Source organism: Bos indicus x Bos taurus, chromosome 6 (genome assembly GCF_003369695.1).
Source record: "Bos indicus x Bos taurus breed Angus x Brahman F1 hybrid chromosome 6, Bos_hybrid_MaternalHap_v2.0, whole genome shotgun sequence".
Classification (NCBI taxonomy): domain Eukaryota; kingdom Metazoa; phylum Chordata; class Mammalia; order Artiodactyla; family Bovidae; genus Bos; species Bos indicus x Bos taurus.
The window spans coordinates 91,662,560-91,670,811 of record NC_040081.1 but is presented as its reverse complement, the minus strand read 5'-3'; the positions used below and the strand labels follow the sequence as shown (position 1 = coordinate 91,670,811).

The window sequence follows — 8,252 nt, the reverse complement described above, 5'->3', positions numbered from 1 at the left end:
GGCAACCATTATAATGCTGATTGATTCAAGTAGGAATTGTCAATAGATGCTAGGGCTGGTGGGTATATATTTGAAATTGGGCCAGGATCCCATTTCTTATTAGAAAACTTACCACAAAGGACTTTCCTGGTGGCTCAATGGTTAAGACTTTGCCCTTCAATGCAGAGGGTGTGGGTTTGATCCCTGGTTTGGGAGCTAAGATCCCACATGCTTCTCAGCCAAAAGTCAAAACATAAAACAGAAGCAATATTTTAACAAATTCAATAAAGATTTTGAAACTGGTTCACGTTAAAAAAAATTTTTTTTAATATAAATCTTCACTCAAAATACTTCTCAATTGCTAAGGAGGAAATGGCAGGCTTCTCCCTGTGTAAATTCACCAGACACCAACTCGAGCAGGTGATCAGAGTTAACATAGACAGTAGTGGGTGGGTCAATGTCATGTGCCTCCTGATGTGATAAACTGAGAAGAGCACACCATCACTTCTGAATAGTATTTTCTATCAGTGTTGACATCCTAATATAAAGCCACAATGCAACCATTCATAAGTAGGAGAGAGTCTTTGTATTCTAGATTTAGAAGTGAAGGTGCATCATGTTAGCAACTTGCTTTCAAGTGGCTCAGAAAACAAGTAATGGCAATAGATATTCATATAAAGTTGCTTACACAGCAAATACATTCATAATTGGGAAATCTTGATGAAAGGGATATGGCAGTACTTTACTGTCATTGCAACTTTTCTGTACATTTGAAATTTTAAAATTTACTGAAATACCTTTTAAAAAATCATATTTGTAGTATAAAATGGTTTGATGATTGACATTTTGGCAAGGAATTGGAAAAAACAACTGCATAGATTTCTAGGTGGGAAAGTACATGAAAGTACTATTTCTTATGGAGGGCAGTTCATCACTATCAAATTTTTAAAATGCATATACACTTTGACTCAGTAATTCTACTTTTAGGAATTAATGCTACAGATGTATACATCTATGAATATGGGATATACTTCAAGTTGCATAAAATGCAAATAATCAAGTACAAAGTTGTGTGAAAATATAACCATTTGTGTGAAAAAGGACCCGTGCATGCATATTTACCTATAATTAGTGATAATATCAGAATAGAAAAGAAGCTGGTGGCTAGGTGGCTAAAAGTTAAAAAAAAAATCATAGATATAGGAGAGGTGGAGAACTGAGGCTGTTTTAGAATTGGTCTTAGATTCTACCTCTTCATGGGAGGAACTATAATTTCCCCATCCCTTGAATCTGGACCTTGGCCAGTTGAGTGTGGTAGAACTGACAGTGTGCCAAGCCTGGGTATTAGACCCATGCAATTTCCATGAGAACTTGCTCAGGGAATCTGGTTGAAAGATGAAATACATAGAATAGAGCCAATAACCCCAGCTGAGATCATTCTTGACTAGCCAGCACAAGCCAGTCACCAGACTAAGCCTAGCCAGGACCAAGTGAACTGCCAAGTTAAACCCAGCAGAACTACCCAGTGGACCCATGCTCTTGCGATCATAATAAATGGCTGTTTTAAGCCACTAAGTCTGTGGTAGTTTTTAATACAGCATTAGTGTGGCAACAGATTATAGCCAGCACGAACGCATTCTTATTGGGTCCTAAGTGAGCCTTGGTATCTAACATTACTTACATCCTGCTGCAAATCTAGAAGTACTCAATTTTTCCTTGTCTTCTTGGCAACAAGGCATGGGCACATGACTGGGCCCTGCTTTGCTGCATCCACTAATGTAAGTGTCAAAATTCTCCAGTGCCTTATTTCTTGGTGGTGTTTGTTCCAGATATACTGATTGCGGAATTGCCACCCACATGAGGTCCTAGCCCTAATGCATTTATCTTCAGTTGACTCCTGTGGGGAGCTTTCAGCTCTGCCCCTATTTACACATTTTCTCAGCCTGATGCTTCTGCTCCTGGAAATAAGAAGGTATTAAGTAGCTCATGGAATTAAGTTTATTTTCTGTTTACAAGGGCCAGTGGGCCTTTTTGCTTTTAAATGGAACATTATTCATTTAGATTTCTGAAGTTGATTAGTCAGGAATTTGCTGGTGTGGACAGTCCAAACTATCACACTGGTGAAGTTAGAAAAAGAAGGTAGGAGAGAATTTTAGGAATGGGGATAGTATTAATGTTCCTCTATGTTATTTTCCTTTGAAACAAACATCTCAATTACTATGATACAGTACAAAGCAAGAGAGACATCATTTATTGTTGGCCTTTGCAATGGAAATACACTGTACCAAGACTCAAGTCCTAGCAACCTTTTACACTAGGATTGACCAGGATTCAACCTTTGAACTCTATCTTTAACCCATTACTTCAGGATTGTTTTGTAAATTTTAACTACTCTCACACTTTCCTGAAAAGCAATTTAGAATCCCATACACTGAAATGCCTTTTATTGTCCCTGAGAAAGTGCCTTGGACATGGATATATCAAGTAACTCAGGAAATCTTGAATCAGACAAGAAATTGGCTAACTACCAATTTTCCCATCTCTTGGCTAACTTTGTTTCCCAATTAGTTTGAGGCTCAACAGAACTAGGACCCTGGCTAAGTTTCAGCTGGCATTGATTCAATCTTTAAATCTCTCACATCTATCCTGTCTCATCCCACAGTTTAGGCCCTCATCTTTCAGCTAGATGATTACTGCAACATGAGACAAGATTGGAGGCAAGAGAGACCGAGTTTTTTCAGGGGACAGGCCTTCTGTGATTTGGTTTTTCTTACTTCCCACTGCAACTCCTGCCAATCCCAGGATAGAAAATAGACATTTGTCTGATTGTACCAATTATTTTCAGAACACCAAGCGCTTACATGCTGTTCCCTATGATTAGCATGCCTTCCCTACTTGAAAAATGTCTACTCATCCTTCAATTTTCAACTCAAGCATTACCAGCAATGTCCATCTCCAAGCAGAAAAGACTCTTCACCTTCTCTTATGGCCAAGCTATCCATTTAACCCTATCCCTACTGTAGAGTATTAACTTCCTTGTTGTCGCTCCCATTGTTCAGAGTTCTTTTGTATCCCCATTACATAGGCTAATGTACTAGAGTACTCAGATTATGCCTATGGGCAGCCTTGGATAAATAACCAAGAAAAGAAAAGGGGGAAAGGAAGAGAGGAGAGAAGAAAAGAATCTGAAGACCCAGGGCCTCAATTCTCTATTCCAAAAAAAACTTTTAATGTTCATCCTCCCAACAAAAACATCCCTGACGTTTAAGAACCATACTTAGCAAAAGAGTGACAAGATGAAAATACATGACAGTTACTGCCTTGGATTTCAAAAATTACTCAAGGCATCTATCAATCACATTAATGAGTCCATTCTTCCTTATTAAGTATATAAGCTGAAAGGCTGGCAGCGTTTCATGGAAATTTTATGATCACTGGCGTCAGACATGGTTTAAATCTGGCCTTAGATAAATTTTTTGCCCTCTGTATCTCTCAGTTCCTTGAACTGAAAGGATTGTATTGCACTGCTAGCAATCTTTCATACATACATACATACACACACACACACACACATACATATCCTTAAATAGTTTTGTAACTTTTCCAGTGAACAGGCTTACAAGAGCAATGAATTGGGCACAACCAAGATTTTCATTACATGGAAAAGTGTTTTTTTAATCACATTGTCCATACTATCCAGTTTTATATAGCATTTAAAGAATACTGAAGTATAACTGAATGTACTGACTTAGAAACCTGTCCATGTGTTCTTTCATAGGAAAAATATTGAACATATGCAATTACAATCTTATTGATCATCTTGAAAAATATCTGTATATAGAGGTACATGTATATGTAAAGTGCTTAGGGATACAATCATCAAGACCAAAGTGTGTAATACATGAAGGAGGAAGAAAGCACTACCAGAGAAAAATAATTTCAATAAACAATTCTATTTTAATTGATATAGTCCATTCAAGATGCCATAGCAAAATACCACAAATTGCATGGCTTATAAATGGATATTTTTCACAGTTCCAAAACCTAAAGCACCAGCATGGTCACATAGCAACTGCCAACCAAGAAAAGTTTACCCAGCAAAGTTATCCTTCAGAAATGAAGGGTAGATAAAGCTTTTCATAACAACCAAAAGCTGAGGGAATCCATCACCACTATACCTGCCTTACAAGAAATGCTGAAAGATGTTTTTCATATTAATATGAAAGGATGCTAACTTCTAATGTAAGCTTATGAAAGTATTCGTCACACGTGTAGAGGCTTCCCTGGATGCTCAGTGGTAAAGAATCCACCTGCCAGTGCAGGAGGCATGGATTCCATCCCTGATCTGGGAAAATCCCATGTGCCACGGAGCAACTAAGGCCATTCACCACAACTATTGAGCCCACACACCCTAGAGTCCAGGAGCTGCGACTACGGAGTCTATGCACCCTAAAGCCCGTGGTCCACAGCTAGAGAATAGCCCCCATTCATCACAACTAGAGAAAAGCAACAAAGATCTAATACAGTAGGTCTAGTGCAATGAAGGCCCAGTACAAAAATAAATACACACACATGCATCACACTGGTAACACTAAGTATATAGTCAAATTCAGAATACTTTCAATACTATAACCACGTAACTCTAGTATGGCAGTTAAAGGACCCTTGTGGCTCAGAACCTGTCTGCAATGTGGGAGACCTGGGTTCTTTCTATCCCTGGGTTGGGAAGATCCCCTGGAGAAGGGAAAGACTACCCACTCCAGTATTCTGGCCTGCAGAATTCCCTGGACTGCATAGTCGATGGGATCACAAACAGTCGGACGTGAGTGACTTTCACTCACTGCCCTACCTGCCAGTCAGTCAGTGCCCTGTCACTGCCCATTCTGGCCATGGCTAATGCCCTTGGGTTGTAATTTGACCAAAGCTCCCAAGGCAGCCCTGGTTTTGGCTAACCCATCTCGGCAGCTGGAACTTGGAGGGCCCACTGCAGTCCAGGACTTCTGGTTTTGCTTCTTCCTGGCTAGAGGTGTTGCAAGATGCTGTGCCAAAACACTTGCCCCTGTGGATCAAGTAAAAGTTTTATTACAAGCTCACAGTCAATGCTAAAAACATTCGGAAGTATTTTCTGCATTGCCTGCTATTTCCCAAAGGATGGATACCTTGGATTGTATTAATATAAAGGGATTATTGCAATGATGATCTGAATATTTCCCTATGGTGCAATCCAGTTTATCACATTTGAGCATGATGGAACATTTACTACTACAAAGCTGAGTTTCTGGTCTGTACACAGATTAATGGCTGGATCTGTGGCAGGTTTAACAGCAGTTATCGGTACTTACCCTCTACACATGGTTAGAGTACACCGAACACTCCAAGTGAAAGAGGAACATACTTATACAGGAATTAGTCATGCTTTCAAAATTGTTTGAGCAAAGGAAAGTGATTACCTTGTATTTTACAGAGGCCTGATACCTGCTGTATTGGGAATGGTTCCATAGGCATGTATTTGGTTGGTTGGTTGCTTTTTTCCTTCTGGTACCTTTCCTGTGCTCCTTACGTTCTGGGCAGAATTTCTGATAACAGTAAGTCCCCTACATACAAACCTTCAATTTGCAAACTTTCAAAGATGTGAGTGTGTGTTCACATGTCCAATCATGTTAGTTCCTGTGTCTGGCGTGCATTGGCACATGTGTGCATCTTCTACAAGTGGTTGTGATCGCGTGTACATCACTGCGTAGCACTGTAGAGAGTACAGTAGCACAGTATCTTTAGTTCAAGCCCAGGATGTCTAGAGGCAAGCATAAAAGCAGCGGTGATATAGCTGGTACTACTGATACAGCTGGTAAGTACTGTACTGTAAGATTAAAAATATTTTACTTTTGTGTTTTTAAGTGTATTTGTTTGCAAAGTTTTATAAACCTATCATAATACCGTACTACTATATAGCCAAATATATTAGTTGGGTACCGAGGCCTACTTTGTTGGACTTAACGAACAAACTGGACTTACCAATGTGCACTCAGAATGGAACTCATTCATTTGTAGGGGACTTGCTGTATCCTAATGTCTTTGTTTTGAAAACTCACAAACTTACATTGCAGTGGTGTTACTGGAACAAAAACACAGAGTCGTTGTATCCTACTCATCTGTTGTATTCTTTGGTAATTGTAGTTAGGAACTGCTCCTTCAGAATTTGAAAAGTGTCTTACCAGGAAGGTGACTATAAAGTATGTCTATGGACACCATGGAATTCAAAGGGATCGTGGTTTCTCTCTTAATTATACCCACTGTGTTCTTCCTCACACAGTGGCTTTTACAATACATGAACTTATGAAGCAGTTTTTTCACCTCAACTAAAAAAAGTTATGATTTCCTTAAACTCTTTGAGAGAAAAATGAAATCTTAATTTGTGGGAAGAACATACTTGGAGGGAGACATTTACCCTGTCACTGAAAACCACTGGTATTTTAGCACTTGATTTTTTTGTTCATCATAATCAAAAGTGCTTACTATGCTTTCTGATGCTGAAAGTTATACCTTGGAATATTGGGGGGGGGGGAATTTATAAGCTGATGCTGGCTAATCAATAGGTTAATTGAAATCATTTAAAAGTATTATTTGGAAATAGGGTTAATTTAAAACGGGATTTAAGAGGTTGCCATTAAGGTTACTTAAAATATGAAAACAGAGCTACTATTATATGATCCAGCAATCTCACACCTGGGTATATACCCAGAAAAAACAGCTAAAAGATACATGAACCCCAATGTTCAGCACTGTTTACAACAGCCAAGACATGGAATACACCAAGTGCCCATCAACAAATGATTGGCTTAAGATGTGTTGTGTACATATACACATACGCATATGTATGTGTGTATATACATACAATGGAATTAGTATGGATTTCTCAAGTGGCGCAATGGTAAAGAATTTGCCTGCCAATGCAGGAGATGTAAGAGATGCGAATTCCATCCCTGGGTTAGAAGATTCCCTGGAGGACAGCATGGCAACTCACTCCAGTATTCTTGCCTGGAAAATTCCACGGACAGAAGAGCCTGGCGGGCCACAGTTCAAGGGGTCACAAAGAATTGAACATGACTGAGCACACACACATATTAAATATATACATGCATACAATGGAATTATTACTTAGCCATAAGAAAGAATGAAATATTGCCATTTGGAGCAACATGGACAGATTATCATGCTAAGTGAAGTAAGTCAGAGAAAGACAAATATTGTATCACTTAAATGTGGAATCTAAAAATGATACAAATGAGGCCATATACAATACAGAAACAGACTCAGACAGAAAGGAAACTATGGTTACCAAAGGGGAAAGGGGAGGAGGAAAGGATAAATTATCAGATACAAACCAGTTCATATAAAATACATAAGCAACAAGGGTTTACTGTATAACATACTGAACTGTATTCAATGTCTTGTAATAAGCTAAAATGAAAAGTAATGTGAAATATAAAGTCTTTATATATATATTCAGTTTTTCCATACATCTGAATCATTTTGCTATACACCAAAACTAGTACAATATTGTAAATCAACTAGATTTTTTTTTTTAAAAAGTGTTACCTTTTTCTTTATCATGCTATTCCAAGCTTTTAATTGTAATCATGATGTTCAAAGACTGACATTGGTTCTTATCATAGACAGGCTTGGTTATATTGCAGCAGAATGAAGAGAATTGGAAATTTAAGGTATATAAAACATAGCTTAAAGCCAACATTGAACTATTATTCTTAATATTGCTCTTATGTAATTCTGCTGTACTCAATAAAAGGACATTTTCTCTTAATTTCCTTAATAAAAGTTGTATTGAAAAAGTAGCTGTGTAGAGAGACTTATCATGGTAGCTCAGATGGTAAAGAATTTGTCTGCAGTGCAGGAGATCCAGGTTTGATCCCTGGCTTGGAACGACCCCCTGAAGAAGGACATGTCTACCTACTCCAGTATTCTTGCCTGGAAAATTCCATGGACAGAGGAACCTGGCAGGCTACAGTCCATGGGGTCACAAAGATTTGGACATGACTGAACAGCTAACCCACACAGACTCAACAATAAGAATTTTCAGGTATTGTGCAAATGTTACTTCCAGTTTCTATGAGTGATTTAAAGGTGTTTTTTAAAAGTCAGTGTATTTCCCAAAGGCAATAAAAATATTGAGTATCTTTGCTCTTGAAATAGATTAGTTATAGATTTGTTTTCATTAAATATTTTGGTATATACCAGATCATCTAAGTCCACTGTAA

General features: G+C 38.3%; 1 pseudogene; it reads left to right on the top strand.

The window, feature by feature from the left end:
• Positions 1-4,875: 4,875 nt before the first annotated feature.
• On the top strand, positions 4,876-5,480 carry LOC113894649 (annotated as a pseudogene).
• The last annotated feature ends 2,772 nt before the right edge of the window (positions 5,481-8,252 follow it).